General features: G+C 31.4%; 1 protein-coding gene across 5 annotated transcripts in view; it reads left to right on the top strand.

The window, feature by feature from the left end:
• LOC126748124 (IQ motif and SEC7 domain-containing protein 1) overlaps window positions 1–19,411 on the top strand; it is an 84,727-nt gene that overhangs the window by 5,064 nt on the left and 60,252 nt on the right. For 3 of the 5 annotated variants that reach the window (XM_050457144.1, XM_050457147.1, XM_050457148.1), the window contains exon 1: window positions 12,084–12,250. The exons of 1 other annotated variant lie outside the window; for it this stretch is intronic. The gene's annotated coding sequence lies outside the window, so the exon portion shown is untranslated. Of the gene's footprint in view, window positions 1–12,083; window positions 12,257–19,411 lie in introns of those variants that run through there. One more of the 5 variants, XM_050457145.1, reaches the window with a different exon arrangement.

Genomic DNA, 19,411 nt, shown 5'->3' on the forward strand with positions numbered 1-19,411 from the left:
TATGTTTATATGTTTTTATTCCCTTACCAAAATACTGCGAAGATATATAATGAAAATATCTTATACCCATTTATTAGCAGCTTCAGTTTTTTTAAATATGTGATCAAAGCTATTCAAGACTGACACATTTTCAAATTCAAATTGTTTATTCATGTTAACACGAGAGTATACATAAGTCAAGGAAAGTTAATATATAATTCATCTTAAATAGTTATGCACATTTAGAAAATAAACACAGTTGATATAACAGTTAGGTTGAAACAAAAATACAATTTTAAAGTTTAGGCACCTAAAAGAATAAGACACTATTCACTTTTAAATCTAATAATGGGAAGAAAACTAACACTATTTGGTAGGTAATGGGTGTTTTTAATGAAGCTAAATAGATGGTTCATTCATACAATAAATGTAAAGTCCATAAATAAAATTGTTTACATCATAAGCAACAGAAAGTTACAATCAATAATAATTATAAATATGAATACTTACATATTTCCTCAAATATAAAGCACCATCCACAGTAAAATGAGGTAAAACTTATATATATATAATAGAAGCAAAATATATAAATATTTAAAATATGTGCACTAGAAAGAGTCACTGTAAAACTCCAAAAGGCTGTAGAATTCTCAAGAGTTCAAACCCAGTCAAGGAATGTAGATCCTTGATGTTAGGTGGAAGTTTGTTGAAAATTCTCACACCCTCAAAGAAAATGGATTTCATGACCAACGATGATGTGGGGATGTGCAGATGAAGTTCTCTCTGCTGACCAGTTTAATATAGGGAACTTTCTATTATTAATTTATGGCGATTTTTGTGAAATATACTGATTATTTTAAGTATATAAAGGTCGGCCAGTGTTAGTATATTTTGGTGGATAAACAAAGGCCCACAGGAATCTCACCTTACAAATGTATCTTAAAGCACGCTTTTGTTTGTTAAACCGCAACCATGCATGTGATTTGATAAGAGTGAAATATATAGATATTCCTGTTTTCTGTCTAAGTACCTCACAGTGTACCAACAACCAGAAGATATTTTGCTTGCAAGATCAGTTATATGCACCACAAACTTCAGTCTATTGTAATTCCAAAAAATGCATTGCTTGCTTGTTCTACGAATTTATCATCAACAGTAACCCTCTCAAGTATTCTTTTGAAGCACAAAAGTCTAGTCTTTTAGGAATTAAGACAGAATATTTCAGTCAAATCACTGTTTTATTTTCTGGGGGTCATCTGGTATTCTTGCAGATAATGTCTTACCATCTGGACTGTGCCAGAGGATTGTTGTGTGGTTAGTAAATAAAACGATTCGTTCGTTCCTCATATGTCAATAATAGCAAGATCATTGCATCAAGGAAGAAAAGTATTTGTACATATGTATATTGTGCTCAATGCATGCATTCTGATAATATTTTTATGGCTAGTAACTGGATTGAGCTGTTATTGTGTTGAATTGTTATTTTATAAATAATTTTATCTTTATTAGATTTCATATCTCCAATAATTTTTATTAGATATTAGATCTTTAAGTGTAGTTATCTTGTTACTATATCTTATCATCACTATTATTAGATTGCTGTATAATTGGCTCTATCATTGATATCAATATAAAATATACATATACCAAAAAAAGGTTATCTGTAAATTATTATGGTCTAAAATGTTATAACAAACTTTCTACTTACATCTCTAATTTAACAGAAAACCAATTAAAAAATAAACTTAATTTCTGAATTATCACTTTTAGATGACCAATACAAGACTAACTATTTTCTGCTCTTGGGTGCGAGATATTTTAAATTTTTTATGCATCATTTTATTTAATATTGTTAATGTCATTTCAATTGTGCAGTTGTAGTGTTTCTTATTTTGTATCTTAATATATAATGAAAATGCAATTTTAATTCAAATGTGTCATTATACATTGATATAATTTTAATTGTGTGATTTTTTTATTGATGTCAGAAAAACTAATCTGTAATTATACTGTCTGTAATATATTGAATTTGAATTTTAAAAAAAGTTAGATAGATACAACTGTATTTTCAGATACAAATTGATTTATTAGTTGTAAACCGGTACAATAAGATGTGCTTGTTTAAAATTATCTTCAATATTACACCTATTTTAAAATAAAATATTTTGTTACCAAACATACAGATTGGACATTTAAATATTCATCAACCGTACAATAACATTTTGGCAAGACGATTTTCCTTGAAATAGTTTGAAATTTCTTGGCATTTAATTTGGCTGGCAGATGGTTTTACTCCCAACATAATTTGAAGGTAATTGTTAAAAAATCTGAGAATTTTCTGTTCCAATCAATACAAAGTTTTCCTTAAGCTTTGTGAAATGTGTATATGCCTCCTGTATTAAATACCTACCATGTTTTTTTTACATATACCAGAGGCCGATATATGTAATTTTAAATTTAGGCCAAGGGCAAGATCTTATGATTAATAAAAGCTGATTTACAAGATTCTCTATATGGTAGATTAAATAATATATATAATTCACCCGTTGCCATGGATTTTCCAACATTCTGCCGAAAAATACCCCTTGTGCATGAAATATAGTGAAAAGCTGACATATTTCTATTTTTTCTAATAACTCATTAAATGTATTGTCTGTTAGATTTTTATATCAAAATACATTAAGTAGATACTATGTAACATATAAAAACTAGGTATTAAATTAACTTAATCAGATAAGAGAGTGCCCTCATGAAAATTTATTCTCAACTATGCATTATTTAATTAATTTTCAAATTTTAATAACATATACTTTTTTTCTACTTTAAATAATTTAATCTACCTATATAGTTTTCATTTTTAATTTTATATTCCATTATATAATTTTAATGGAGTGGAAATCTCTCTATTTAATAGAAGGAGATAATTAATAATGAAAATAGATGAAATTTGTAGATATTTGCTAATTATATTATTTTTGACATTACGTCCCCTCATTAAAATGTAAAATTTGTGTTTTCGCTAAAATAATATTATCATTATTTAAATGCTTTAGATAAAAGAATATTTAATCCTAATTTGCTAATTTCAACGAAAAATCGTTGATATGTTGGTAATGTTAAGCTGATAAATTAATGCTTGATATTCTTTTGACGCCCCCTTATTTGTTTGATAAAATTTATTGCCTAATATGAAGCAAATTCCTAATTTATTTATACTAGCCTCAGTTTTTGCATCTTGTTTCCAACATATCAATCGGTTATAGAAAAATCTATTAGATTGACATTGGATAACTGCATATCTAAAGTAAAACATGACCCTTGATATGATAACAAATTACTGGGAAAATTGATCAATTCTCCTTAAGGATGGGGATACTAAATAATCATCAAACATTGAAAGTTGTAGATGTGAAAAGACTTAAATACATGAAAGTTTTGCCTACAAGGCTTTTCAAAATTGCAGTCCAGCCATACCCCTCATTAAAGTCCTGACACATATCCACTAGCACTCACGAATTTCCAGTGCATTGCATAAAACATGCTCACCTGCACGGAAGTACCCCTAAAGCCTCAGTAAGAGCTTACAATCCTACTAAAACTCTTGAATTAATAATGATTTTAATCAATTTGGATTTGGAGAGAAATATAGCAGAGGGGTGCTTCAATCAGTGTAATGAACCCCATTGTTTGCAGCTGGAACAAGACAACCCCCATTAGCCAAGGGCTTCCATATAGAATTCAGTTGTAATAGTTTGAAGAATTAATAGCCTCAGAAGGGTTGAATAATAATATAATTTTTATGCAGGTTGATTAACTAGCAAAAGTAAAACAATTTAGAGTATAAAACTTATTTTAATTTGGCATTGATGTTTTGAATGCATTTTTTAGGGAGGATGCAATATCATGTTCCAGTTTAATTAACATTAAACATTCATCTAAATTACAACAAAATGTGGTAATAACACAATAATTATCAAATCCTATCTTCTATATCCATTGAAAGTTCATGTGATTCGTGTTCCCGCGCCTTCACCAGCATTCCGTTAAGAACCTCTAGAACAATATTAAATTTACATTGCTACAGTTAGTTTCTTTTGTTAAATAGCATTAGACCTGACAGTGGCAACATTCACATGCACATAATATGCATCAACTTAGAAAATTGTTTTTATCAACGAATTTGCTTTGTTCTTACATGTAAACTTATTGTCCTTTCCTTTGTGTCAAGTAATTTGAACTATTTAGTAAGAAAATATTTTATAAATACAGTGTGTCCCAGGATGAGCGAATTTAATTAAAAATTATGAAAAAATTTGTAGTTTAAATTTGACCGTTTGGCATCCATCCAGCCCTGCTTGATTAAAAAATAAGATTTAGCATATTTTTATTTTTTTTAAATCAAGCATGCCTTGATACAAGCATTTTTTAAATTTTATGAGTAGGTAAAGTAGTATTTCTAGGCAAGATATAACAAAAGTTTATAGGAAATAGTTGTTTAGAATGCAAAATTATGCCCGAATACCAAATTTCATAACCATAGGCCAACTTTGATTTTTATGTTTTGTGTACCAATTCATTTTCTTATTCATATTTAATTATTGGAGAAAAACTAACTAATTTATTTATCTAATAGTTAAATCACTGATCTAAGAGTAACAAACCATCCTCAAAAATATGTTTGTAATAAAATGTACATAGTACGTCTAATTCAACAAGAAAATTTATTTTATTTACTTATTTTAAATTTATTCAATGTAGTTACCTCCATTATCGAAACATTTTTCAATATCTTTTCTAAACATTTTAAAAGAATTTCAAATTTCTTTAATGGAAATTGAATTACAAGCATCTCTAATTCTTTATTTTAGTAATTTCCTGTCATTTGGTGAAGGCTCGGTATAAACAATTTGCTTGAGCCGGCCCCATAAATAGGAATCAGAAATGGTTAAATCAGGTGACCTTGGCGGCCACTCAATTGGGCCGCCTTTTCCAATCCATTGATTTGGAAAAGTTGGATTCAACCATTCTCCTACTCGAATAGTGAAGTGCGCAGAAAGTTTGGCGTTTCATTGGACCAAAACCGACCATTTTGGGATGAAATTACACCATTTGTCGTGAAAGTAGATTTGTTCGAGAATATAATTTTTTTATGAAAATTCCTGTTCTCTAAAATTTTACCTTTTTTTGTACATAACTTTGACAGTGATGATGTTTTATAGTAGTTGCCACATTTAATTGAGAATGTTTACATTTTAAAAAGTTCGACAAAAACTCGTAAATGTAGCAAAAAAGAACCCAATATAATAAGCGGCATGCATTCCACGAGCAAAAAATTCCTACCAATCGTAAAAAGAATTAGTCCAAGGGCAATAATTTTTTAAATAATTTATTTGGTTTTTGTTTAAACTTTTAAAAAAGTGACAATAAATAATTACATAATTTAAACGTAAAAATCAAAGTAGGACTATGGTTATGAAATTCGGTATTCGGGCATGCTTGATTTTAAAAAAATTAAAAATATGCTAAATTTTATTTTTTAATCAAGCATGGCTGGATGCCAAACGGTCAAATTTCAATCTCAACATTTTTTGTCATTTTTACGTATAAATTGGCTCATCCTGGGACACACTGTATACCCTCTAATATAATAGTATGATTATTATAAATTCTTACTATAATGGTTGGCAATAAAAATAAGCAAAACCACATCGTCTTTATTTAGTCTGATCGGAAGTGCGACACTCAAAAATATTTAAATAGAATGTCTCCCGCCGAACCGAATTTGTCACAAATATATATATTTTCTTATTTCAGTTTTTAATGACTACCTAATGCTATTAAATATGTGTACAATTTTGAGATAGACTATTTAGTTAATTGTAAAATTAATAGTTTATTTGTACATGAGTCTAGTCAGGAAATATCATTTAAATATATTCATTTGGTTAGTCTGTAGGGCAGAGGACAAAATATGTAAGCGAGTTTTCACACCATGAATATAAGCTTAATTGATCATTGGAATAATCAACTATTAATCTTTTTTAGCATGGACGTTCACCTCCTTCTATAACCTAATAATTTATTAATGAACCTACATAGGACGAGTAGCGGTTTTTTCCAGTAAAAAGAACCATTATAGCTAATAGCGTTGACCTATTTTAATATTGTTGCGCATTGCCAGAAATAACTCATTTTTATTAGCCTGTTGTTCTCTGTAGCATTTCATTACTTATACGAATTTTGACCTGCGGATTTAATATTTATCTAATGGAATACGCACTAAACTAGTCATCTGTTGTAATCCTTATAACATCTATTTCAAACTTACAAGAATGATTATAACATCTTAATTTATTTTGGTGTCATGGTTGTCTGCCAAAGACACATAAAGAACCAGTGTAAATAGTGGGGATACTCCGTATTCTATACTTTATTTAATCCTGTTTAGACCGTATTCAAGCGCTTTTCCTGCACTGTGGGTAATCAATACTGCTGTTAACTTTATACGAATTGTGTATGGGTTTCTAAACAAGGGAAAGTGAACGGATATCCTGAGGCGACTACGTAACACCTTGTCGGTTGTTAAACTTTTATTACATTTATTAATCGAATTCACTAAACGAGGTGCTCAGTTTAACCTGTATATGAAATACTTACTTCGGTATCATCGTCTTTAAAATATTTTATGTATGACATGTACCGCAGTGTGTTGTATAATCGTTAACCTTTCTACTAATATAAATAACTGCATACAGAAATGCAGTTTTAATATTACATCTATTGAGGTCTAGTAACATTCAGTAGTTTTAACCCTTGATCTTATCTAAAGTCATCAGCCTATTGAAGTTAATTGTTTGTGATTTTGTATTTATTTGTTCACTAATGGTATATCATGTATAAGTCTTTCTTATTTAATATAAAAATTCATTCGATATGAGTTGTGTGGCCCTAAAATTAATGATAACATGTTAATAAATAATTAAAGATTTCTATATATTTTGATTTGTTATATATTGGTCTAGTTGACATATGCTGACAAATGCAATATTTTCATTATTTTCCCCTACCATAAGTAACTAGCTCCACTGTATTTCAGACTTATATACATCTTCTTATTCAGTAAGTGAAATGCTTTTTGATGTTTTTTATCACTCTCTGCTAGCAACCTGCTTCATTTTTCGACCAAAGTAATAAACCTATTTATTTCAATCCTATTGGCCATGTGTTACTTGATATTTTCTTTTTTCCTGTTCTTCATGGGAAGTTGATAAGGCATATATCTCATCTGAAATTTGCTGTATCCATCCATGAGGGTGTGGTACCATGGCATTGAGTTTTTGCAAACTGCCTTTAAAATTCGTCAAATTATAAATTTACTGTTCATATTGCTTCACAGACAAGGACAGATAACTTATTTTTTTCCTAACTTTTATTTGCAAATTTAAGTAAAAATCTGATCAAGTTTCCTTGATTAATAAAAAGACCATTAATATCTAAAAAAGAGTACTTTAGACATGACATACACATTTAGTAATTTATCCTGACTATTGCTTGTATTGTGAACTATACACCTTCCACTTTTAAGTTCTTAAGCCTTTATAATTAAAAACCATCAGAATATTTAGGTGTTAATTTTTTTTGCTATAAAGGTTGCAAAACCATTATCACAGTCTGCATTAATTTCCAAAAATATACCAGATGAGTTTGATTCAGAAAGCTTTCACACCTAAATAATCAGCACATTAGCCCGAAAAAATTGATTAATACACTCCATCATACTTTCAGAATATAATCAATATTAATTTATCAAATATTTCATTACGGTAAAAACATAAAACCTAAATATTCCAGATGATGTTCCATTCTGTAAGAGTTGTATTGTGTGATGCAGACCTCTACATTCTTCAACTTACAGAACTCATAGGCATTTGGTTGAATAGGAATTCAATCACCATGGGCTGCATGATTTGATGAATTTTCAATTGCGGATTTATTAAAATCCTTGTCAGTGGAAGAATCTGGAGTTAAACTATTGAGGACATGACTTACTAGAGGGGTTTGTTCATACGGCTGTCTATTCCAAAATATTTCATAGTATTGTCATAGTTAGCTACTATGTGCCAGTGTTCTAAAGTTCTTTAAGGATATAGCATCAGATCAAAATCAGACAATAAATTCAGACATGTAGTTATTTCAGAAGTCTTCATCTAGAATATCACACCTACATGTCCCGAAAAACACCATAAAAAAGATGGTTTCAGTAAAAAATCACCAGGAGTTAATGAAATTTCAAATTCAGATGCATCCTCACTTTTAGTGAATGGATTTGTGGTACTTCTAAATAACACTCAATTAAGAAACATATGGTATTAAATGTCTTTACTTTAATAAATTAATACTTTTACATTAACTAAGATGTGCGTTATTTCAGGAGATTGTCCATACAGTTATCGCATAAATATTTGGCCATATTATCAGTGAAGTGTGCAGTGTTCTTTTAGCCAGAACTTTTGTTATTATAAAAGTGATCGTCACCTGAGTTAAAATGAATTAGCAAAAAAGTATATGGTTTCAACGAGGAATCTTCATGATTATTTGATGATCACATGAATCTCAGATTCCTTATCATCTTCACTTGAACGATTTGATGTAGAAATATGAATCTGGCTTGACGTGGAGCAACTGGTCTGAAACTACAAAATCACCGGAAATTGAAGGATTCAATGAATCTTCAAATTCAGGTTCATCCACAGCTTTAGTGGATGGATTTGTGGTATTTTTAAATGTCAACTAAGAAACATAATTATGGTATTAAGTATCTTTACTTACTGTATTTCAGGAGATTATCAATTGTTATTATCAATCAAATATGCATGGGGAGTATTTTTTGGAACAGCATTGCTTATATCAAAAATGCCAATGGTAACTCATCTGTAAAATACCAACATTATTTGTTGGGTGTTTTCACGGATCGCATTGATAATATTTACCTTTATTTCTCAAAGACATTTGACAAGGTGAATTGTGTTCTGCTTGTTAGAAAACTAAAAGCTTTTGGGTTTGATAAGAGCATGGTTCGTTGATTGGAAAATTACCTTATTAAGGGAAATTGGGAAAAAATTCAGGTATATCTCTTAGGCTATTAAGAATTTAGACCTCATGCTCTTTCAATGCAAAATCGCCAGGATTTCAAATATTTCATGAATCTTCAAATCTAGAGTCATCAAGAGAGCTGAACAAATACTGAGAGCACACACCCCAAAACACAATACCATATTTCAGATGAGACTCAATAAGAGCATGGTAGGCAATTTTAGCCACATCAAGTCCCAGAATGTGTTATTACTCTAATAGCATAATGGTTGGATGATAGCTTCCCTATTAAAGAGGAGATTTGATTTTCAAATTTTAATTGCTTATCAATCATCAGACCCAAAAATTTGAATGTTTCAGAAAGACTTAGTTTATATTAGTTTTAGAAATATTAAAAGTTAATCTATTAGATTCACACCATGACTTTACAAGAATTAAATCTTCATCAACAATATTCTTTAACCTCTTGGGGTCAGTGTCATGCCAAAGTATTGTTGTATCATCCGCAAAGATAGTAAATTTGCCTCTAATTGGAATTTGAGAGATATCATTGACATATAGCAGGAACAACATTGGTCCAAGAACAGAATCTTGGGGTACACCCGCATCCATATCCAGACGGGATGACATATCATTGTCAAAAAATACCCTTTGTGTTCTTCCAGATAGGTAAGAATGAAACCAGTCAAGAGCAACTCTTCTAAATCCATAGGTTTCTAGCTTCTGCAGCAGTATTCTGTGACTTACACAATCAAACGCTTTAGATAAGTCCCAGAACACCGCCGCCGCACTCTCCCCAGCGTTCAACCCCATGTACAGACTTTCCAAAAAATTGAAAATAGCATCAGCTGTACCCAGTTTCGTCCGGAATCCAAATTGCTGATGGTTAAGAACATTATGCCGTTTCCGAAATTCCATCATCCTGCTTAGTTTTTACCAATCTCTCTACAGTTTGCCAAGCGTGGGAAGCAGGTCTATGGGTCTGAAATTTGATGGGTCATCATAGTTTCCACCCTTAAATAATGGTACAATCAAGGCATCTTTAAGTAAATGTGGAAAGGGCCCAGTTGAAAGTGAAACATTTATCACCTCAGCCAAAGAATCAAGGGTTGGCTGCGGTAGTGCTATTAGGACCTTTAGTGACAGCCCATCCCATCCAGAAGAGATCTTATTTTTCATTGAGGATAGAGCTTCCATTATTTCACTAGAATCTGTTGGTCTAATGAAAAATGTTTCAGGCACCTTAATGTTGTGTAAGTATGAGCGAGGATCTCTAACAGACTGAGGCAATAATATTGATAGGCCCAAAGTAACACCCTGGAAAAATGATTAAGTGTTTCGGCGGACACCGTGCTATTAGATACAGAAGGGTTCCCACGTTCACCACGTAAGTCATTAACAATTTTCCAAGACTCTCTAGACTTATTTCTTGATTTTTTTTTTTTACTTATTTTACTTGAGTAGTATAAGTTTTTTGCCAGTTTCACCGTATCGCGGTAATTTTTGCGATATCTATTAAAGTAGGATATGAATCTGGAATTGTCTAGGGCAAACTTTCTTATGGAGTGCAACTACCGAAGATTTTTACCAGAAATGAAGAGACCCCTGCTATAACAGGGTCTTCTCCTTTTTTCCCTAATTGTCATCATGGGGAAAGTTGACTTGAAAACATCCACTAAAGTTGAATGAAAATTCTTAAAAGGATCACCGTTGTCAAGTATGATACCATTCCAGTCTATTGAATTACAACATTCTCTAAATTTACATAAATTTTTTCTAGTAAACAACCTTCCCCTCTTTTCGTTCCTCTTTTTTTTTCTTAAGGTATACTTTTTTCACTTAGAAGAAAGGAACATAATACGGCTTCATGATCAGACAACCCAGCATTTACAATTCTACATGCAACCTAGACCCTGCATAGAGCAAACATAATCACAGAGCATAGAGCAAACATAATCTAAAAGTGATGCTGAATTAGCAGTTATGCGAGTAGGTTGATCTACATGCAAACTTAAATTAAAAGATTTCAGCACTACATATCAACAAATAATTAGGCTATTAGGAATTTAGAATTTTTAATGTTTGCCATGAGATAAAAATTCCAATTTATTAGTCAGACCTTTTCTTATTTCAGAAGTGACTGAGAATCAAGTATATGGTTTCAATGCAAAAACACCAGAATTTGATGAATCTTCAATCACTAATTTTTCAAGTCCTTCTCTCATCTTCAGTGGAAGGATTTTGATTAAATTTTTAAATGTCAGTAATGTAATTAATAACTTTTACATAACTACTTGAGTCGAGAGGATGTGTCTAATTACAGAGGATTGTACATACAGTCAGCTATCCCAAACATGACTTTCAACAATGTCAACTATTTTTGCTCGCCCATATGCCATCTGGTTCGGTGATACCTAGATAAACTAGGGGAATTGAGGTATATTCTCAAGTGTCATTTTTTAGCCAAATCTGTTGTCATTTCAAAAGTAATATTCACCTGATTCGATATGGTTTAATGAATTATAAGAAAAGTATATTCAATATATGGTTTCAATGAGAAATCACAGACTCCTTGTTATCTTCACTCAAATGATGTAGAAATGTGAATCTGGCCTGATGTGGAGCAACTGGTTTAAAAAAAAAAGAATTAAATTAGTGACATATTGATCACCTTTGACTTCCTGTGTGCAACCTGCTACTCATCCACCACTAGCTGGTATAGTTCATTTGAAAGGCGTTTTTTTGCAGTTATAGGTGAAAGTAAAAAATGACTTTGTTATTTGCCCAAGGTTACTAATATACTTAATAATTATAAATTGTAAGTGATTGAAACTGTTTTTTTATTAAAAAAACCATATAAAAATAAAATTCCTTCGCACGCATGTAACTGTCAATGTGAGTTTGGCACCTACACTTTATCAATAAATGTTGTTATTTGCTGCATAATAATAATTGAACGCGTCATCCTTCTCCTACGCCTAGCATCGCAACAGTTCACGCTACCGACTTAGCAGTTAGTGTTACTTTGAAAGCGAGTGGCGCGGGAGCTCTTGTGCTACCACCTATGCTAACTTACTGCTGCTATGCTATAATAAATAGAAATTAGAATAATATAAAAGCTATGATGTAATTCGGGAACTGATCGACGACGTGCGTCTATCGCGAGTGAAATTATTTGGTTTGTGTTGTGATCAATTTTGTTTATAGTTTTGTGTGACATTTACTCTTAACGATATTAGTACTAATTAATATCCTCAATCAATCAACGACATTGAATTATGTCACATCCAATATAGTTTACGATGTCTTAACTCATCTTTTTTTTTCAGCTGTCATATAATGTTATTAATTTTGTTGCTATTTCAAGTCTGGCATCGCCGCCGTATGTCCTTAAAAATTTAAACAAATTACACACCATATGTATGGGTTTACGTAAATGTTGATATATCTCCTTAAGGTTGTTTTATAACTTGTTCGCTGCAAGTAATTTATTTATTTTTTTTTTACTTTTGATTTGACCTACAATTCACGGTGTTTGTTAGCAAATAGAAATTGTGTCAGTCAACTGTATTGTTACATTTAAAACTGTGCATTGCCTGCTGAAAATGAAAGTACGGGAACTGTTGATTAAGTAAATTAACAATAGGTACATGGTTTGCTTTTTAAGTTGGTACCGCAACTAAACAGCATTTAAAATAAATGTTCTGCTAAATTGCATTGTATAGAGTTACGGTTTACTGAGTTGAATTTCAGGGACAAATGTTTACTTTCAAAGGTTTGGTAATATTTAAGAAAATTAAGTCAAATTATGCACCGAATAATAAGAAAGGATATTGAATTTTATGTTGGGGATATAAATTTTAATGCAGTCACCTTTCCTTCGACAGGCTTTCCCTAGTGAAATGAATATAGAGAGTATACAACTACTACTGCCGCTTTTTTGGTCTTCTAAATTGTTGTGCATATTTTATGCTAATTAAATACTGACAAAAAATTATGTTGTATGATATCAAGAAGACTCTTGACCAGTCCTCGAAAACTAGACAACATGTTTCTTTTTTGTTAGGTTTTGTCATGCATAATACTCAGAACTTTACTGATAGTTCTGCATTAAAAATATTGTGCTTCTCACCAGTTATGTGAATATTAAAATATGGATCTCAAGTGTTTTAAATTTGTAAATAATATGTACTCCTTATACAAGCATCTTATATTTTTCTGAAAGCGAGTTATTTATACTCACATCATTAAATAAACTAAAACCAAAGTTTATAATCGGTCCAGATCTCATTCTTGCACTTATTGTTAAAGGTTGCAGATGTTTTGTTTAACTTATGGAAAAGTATGCCCGTATTGATATAATTAACTATAGGCCTCCATCTATTATTTGTAATTTCTGTAAAGTTTTTGATTTTCTAATTTGTGATACACCTTTTGCTCTAACCAAAAATATAATTATTTTACAACCGCATAGGTTTTTTTGTCATAAGAAATCTGGTTGACAAAGCTGTAAAAAAATGAACAAACCATAATATAGTAAGAATACAATAAAACTAGATTTAACATAAAATACAAATAAACAAATTACGATATCAAAAATTCAAACTCAAATTTACATGTAAATCGATCAAATATTAACACTATAACAATAAAACATGTTAAAAAGGGACACAGTACGTTTAAAATATCTCTGCTAAAAAGTCTCCTGTTTCATAGTAGCCTTTTGCAACAAGCAATCTTTTTACATTTTTTCGAAAGAGCTTTTTATTATGAATCTCTTTGATATCTGCAGGACGATGATTATAGAGCTTTTTACCATCGAAAAAAAAGATTTTTTTATTGATGTACTGTTAGGTATCAGTAAAATTACATCATTGGCCCTCCTACTGCTATATTCATGTCTTTCTTTTACATCGCTGTGGTTTCTATATTTTTTATGAATAAGACAAATGGGCTCCAAAATGAATAAAGAAGGCAGAGTTGAGATTTTGTGTGAAATAAAAAGTTCTTTGCATGAATCCCTTGCTCCAATTTTAAAAATGTATCTGATAGCCCTCTTTTGCAGCACAAAAACACTTTTGAAGAGTTGGTCACACCATGCACCCCAGAAACATAATCCATACCTTAGATTTGATTCAATTAATGCAAAATAAGTATTTTTGGCAGCACTAAACTCAACCTCCTGGGACACTACCTTAAGAGCATAAAAATTTGATGCAAGTTTATTGCTTAGTAGCTTAATATGGCTTTAAAATTTTAATTTATTGTCTATGCTTATTCTCAAAAAAATATTTTCACTCAAATTATTTTAAGCACTTGTACCCGAGGATACTTTACTTAAACTGCATTTAAAATTTATAAGGCTGGTTTTGGCAATATTTAGAGTTAATTGATTGCAGTCACACCATTCTTTTATCACAGCAATGTTCCAAATTCTTTCGTTTAGATTTGCAGCACTATTGCATCATCTGCAAATTGAGTAAATTTACCTGTGATGTTTAGACTAGCCATGTCATTTATGTACAGTAAAAACAAGATGGGATCCAACACTGATCCCTGGGGGACCCCATGTTTGACAAATTGCCTATCTCTTAAATATGAAGACCATTGAAGAGACCTACCACTAACTTCGTAACTAACCCTCTAAATTCGTACCGCTCAAGCTTCCACAGCAGCACTCCATGATCAACACAATCAAATGCCTTGGTCAGATCACAGAATACCACTGCAGCAAGCTTCCCATTGTTGAGTCAGAGATATAAAGACTCTTTAAATGAAACTGTTAAACCCAAACTGCTCACTCAGAATTATATTTCTTTGGGTCAGATATGGTACCATGAGGCTTTTTACTAATTTTTCAATAATTTTGGACAAGGTTGAAAGCAATGCTACGGGTCTGTAATTAGAGGGAATTTCAGAATCACCGCCCTTATGCAAGGGAATTACTCTTGCTATCTTAAGACATTCTGAATATATGCCTATAGAACAAGACTGATTTATGGCACTTACAAATGTATCTAATGCCGCATCAGAAATATTTAAGAAGTGCTGCACAGTTATTCCATTCTTTTTTAAAATTTCTCTTAAAGTTGATTTCAGTTCTTCAAAATCGACAAGTAAGAAAAAGAATGAATGACTCAGCTTGGTAATCAAAGTATAGATGAAAATCACAAAAATTTGGAATTTTACTTGCTAAGTCCCCACCAATAGTGCAGTAAAATTCATTCAATTGATTAGGTTCTATATTTGATCCTAGGGATGAAACATTCCTTTGCTTCCGTCTCAGTTCAGTGACCATTTTCCAAGCTTTTCTCTGAATATTACCTGAATTACTTAATCTTTTTTTGAGATAATTATTTTTAACTTTCTTAATAATTACTCTATACAAAGCTTTATATGTGTTAAAATAATTTAGAAAACCATTGTTATTAAATTTGCAAATATGTGACCTGAGATTTCTTGCAGATACCTTTATTCCCTTAGTTATTGTCCTACTATAAATTCTAACCTTCTTTCCGCCAACTATGCTAGACTTACAAGCTATATTAAAATGACATGCCACAGCTCCGATCAGAGAGCCCCGAATTTATAACATTACACTCAGAATTGTCATTTTCAATGTTGGTACACACATAATCAATTTGAGTTGCAGAATGAGAAGTTATCCTGGTTGGACCTTTCACCATATTATTTAAACCACAAGATTTTAAAAGACAAACAAGTAAGTTGGTATTATTATTTGTAAACTCTAATGAGTTGACATTAAAATCTCCACACAAAATAATTTTGGAACAAAAATCTAAGCTACATAATAATACTTCCAATTTAAACAAAATGTCAGCTAGAACCAGGGGATCTGTATAAACATATTACATACATATTAGCAGTGTTCTGCTCAAACACCTTGTCTTCATTTAAATAGTCAAACTAAGTAAATTTGTTGGGATGACTTTACCCAGTGCTCACATAATAACACAAAACCTGGATATAGGCTCTCTAAAAATATAAGTTCATCGAATTTCTTAATTTAAGGATCTACGACAACAAATCTTAGGATAATAGTTCAAGAAATTTCCAAAGCCATAGTGGCCAAGTTGGCTATCTTGACTTTTATCATTTTGCATTTTCAAATTGTTGCTCTTTTTTAAACGTACCTGTGTGGACGTAGTCAGTACATTGAATTGTATGATGCAAAATCTAGTTCTTATAACGTTGTTTCCCCCAAGGGTCTGTGCTTGGACCATCATAGTTTAATTATTTTAATAATGATACTGGCGATAAACTCGACTGTGATTTTTTACTTGACACCGATATTCACTCACGATTTGTGATTGCATGGGTTTTCAAAATAATCTTAATTTGATGATAATTGGTGTCCTGATAATGGTTTAAATGTAGGAACATGTAATGTTATGACTTTCACTAATACATTAAAACCGATAGCCTTCAATTACAGTGTAAATGAAAATCCATTAATACGAGTGAGTTCTTTTGGGGATCTAGGAGTTTGTTTCGATTCAAGGCTGTCGTCTTTTTGGGTACTATAATACCTGGATCTTCTAAGTCATAGGGTTTTATTTTAAGAAACGCTACAAATTTTAAGAATGTGGAAGTTGTGAAAGCATTATATTTCTCACATTGTTTGGTTTGTTTGGTCAAATGCACATTTTAGAGGTTTCAGAGGAGATTATTGAAATATTTATGGTATAAGTGTGATCGAATGTACCCACATCAGGGCTTTCTACTCAAATATTTACTTGGAAGATTTAGTGCTTCTTTTCGGCTAACTTGTAGAAAATGCTTTTATATAAATTTTATCACAATGACATAGAATGTTCATAGTTATTATTAAAATTAAAAATTGTGGTTTACTGACTTAATAACCGACATCATATTCTTTTTTATCTTTCTACCCCAAGAACCAAGCAAAATTTTCACCGATTGTAGTATCTGTAATAAATACAATAATAAGGCTCAATTTGGTATTTTTAATACTACAAAATCTGTCATATGCAGCGATTTCTGTGTGCGGTCTTTCTTTTTAGTTTGTGCTTTTTATTATTTCTTTTTTACTCACTAGGGGTACCTAATGTCACGCAATAATAAATTTTGTATTATTAAGTATAAATGTTTGGAGAGTGTTACTTTTTTATTATATATTTGTGTATTTTCTGCTTTTTAGACGAGTCTTTTTGACCTGTCAGGCCGGTATTGTAAAATAAATAAAGTGTGGTCACTTTTGCCATTTCAATTCAGGCGCATAAAAATATACAACGCAAATTCCTAAAGTGTATCCAGAGATCGGATTTCCACAAGAACTACTCGACAAATTTCACTTCTTTCTCTTAATAATAGACGTAAGTCAGCTGACCTGTAGTTTTTGTTTAAACTGGTAGATAACTTAACCTAAAATTTATACAGGGTGTTAATCAAGTATGTACACAAAATTTGACAAGCGATTCTTGGCGTAGTTTTAGGACCGAAAGTTCAAATACACAAAAGCTTCGTTTTCGAGAGATAGGGTGTTAAACTTTAAAAAAAAAAGGTTTTTCGTGAATATCTTAAATATCCTTTATCCAATTTTATTGTAATTTGGCGGTGCACTTTGTACTAGTAAGGTGTTGATTCAGTCCTAATTTAATTAAATTTTTTAAGTTCAGTGTCATCGGCAAAACATACTATTTTTCCTTTTGTTTCTATTTTAAGAATAAATTTATGTAAATAATCAATAGAAGAGGTCCCAAAACACTGCTTTGAGGAACACTGCATGTTATTTCTCTTAGTTCACCATATGTATTCGATATCCTAACTAATTGTTTCCTATCGGAAGGTAACTTTTTAAAAGTTCATTCACGTATCCCGCATTGTTCTAATTTCTTTAAAAGACTAAAATCATTTACTTTTGCCAAGTCCACAAATATACTTAATACTGGCTTATTTTGATCTATTGCTTGAGATAGATCTGATGTAAGTTAAACAATGGCATCCTCGCTAGACTTCTTTTGGCGAAAGCCAAATTGATTTATCAAGTTGGCTTTCCTTAAATATACAGTGCATCCGTAAAGTAGCAGATAAATTCAATAAAAATGAAATGAACCATTCCTGAAAAAAATGGCCAAACCCGTCGATTTTAATATTGCGTTTAGGGTTTTCCTACGTGGAAATTAAATATACAGGGTGACTCAAAAAAAAGATATGACGTCATCAATATGTTTTTTTTTAATGAAAACCACCATTTTTCAATGCAGAATCAGAAAGAACGAATTTTTTTACAAAGGATATGGTACAAATGAATAGTGGTTACATAAGCAATTTTCAACGAAAAATGATGATAAAATGTAAAATTAAAGAAATACCTATCTAAATTAAATGTTCGAATTGAGCACCGTTAACAACCTGACAATAACCAAGGCGATTTAAAAATTCTTTTTGAACGTTGTCAATGACACCTGGAGTAATATTTCTAATTTCCTGGCGTATTTGTTCTTTTAAATCTTCTAAACTCGCTGGTTTAGTGACATACACTTTACTTTTTAAGTATCCCCATAAAAAGTAATGGAGGGCAGTTAAATCTGGCGATCTGGGTGGCCATTCGATGAACCCTCTTCTACCTATCCAACGATTTGGAAAACCTTCATCTAGATAATTGCGAACGGGTAAAGCATAGTGTGGCGGGGCTCGATCTTGCTGAAAAAAATATACATGTCGGTTTCTTCCAAATCCGGATACAAAGTTATCGGAGCGTGCATAAGATCATTTTAAAGAAAGTCCAAATACCTTTCACCAGTGAGAGTGTCATCAAAAAAGTAAGGTCCTAAAATTCTTGACACATTGACTTTTTGAGGGTTGTGTATGACATTCTGTGAACCAATGAGGGTTTTCGGTCGCCCAGTAACGACAATTATGTTTGTTCACATAGCCGTTTGGAGTAAACGTTGCTTCGTCAAAAAATATTATCCGTTTTACAAAATTATTGTTAACATTACATATTTCATTGCTGCATTTGCTCACAAAATTCATTTCGGCGATTAAAATCATCTTCCGATAGCTCTTGAAGTAAGAATATTTTATAAGGGTGGAACTTTGCTTTTTTCAATGGTTTATGCACAGTAGATCGCGATAAATTAACATTAGACGCCGTGCCTGTGATTGTGTCTTTGGGATCGTATCTATCTTGGACCGTTAAAAGAACGTTAAGCTTATCTTCTTCAGTTATTGAACCCCGATCAGCTTTTTAAGTATCCCGAACATGATCGAATTCACGAAGCTTTCCTTCAACTCTGCTTACCATGCTTTGGCTAATAGGCGACTGATCAGGATGAGTATGTATGAGATTGTT

This window comes from Anthonomus grandis, chromosome 22, assembly GCF_022605725.1.
Source record: "Anthonomus grandis grandis chromosome 22, icAntGran1.3, whole genome shotgun sequence".
In the NCBI taxonomy this organism is placed as follows: Eukaryota; Metazoa; Arthropoda; class Insecta; order Coleoptera; family Curculionidae; genus Anthonomus; species Anthonomus grandis.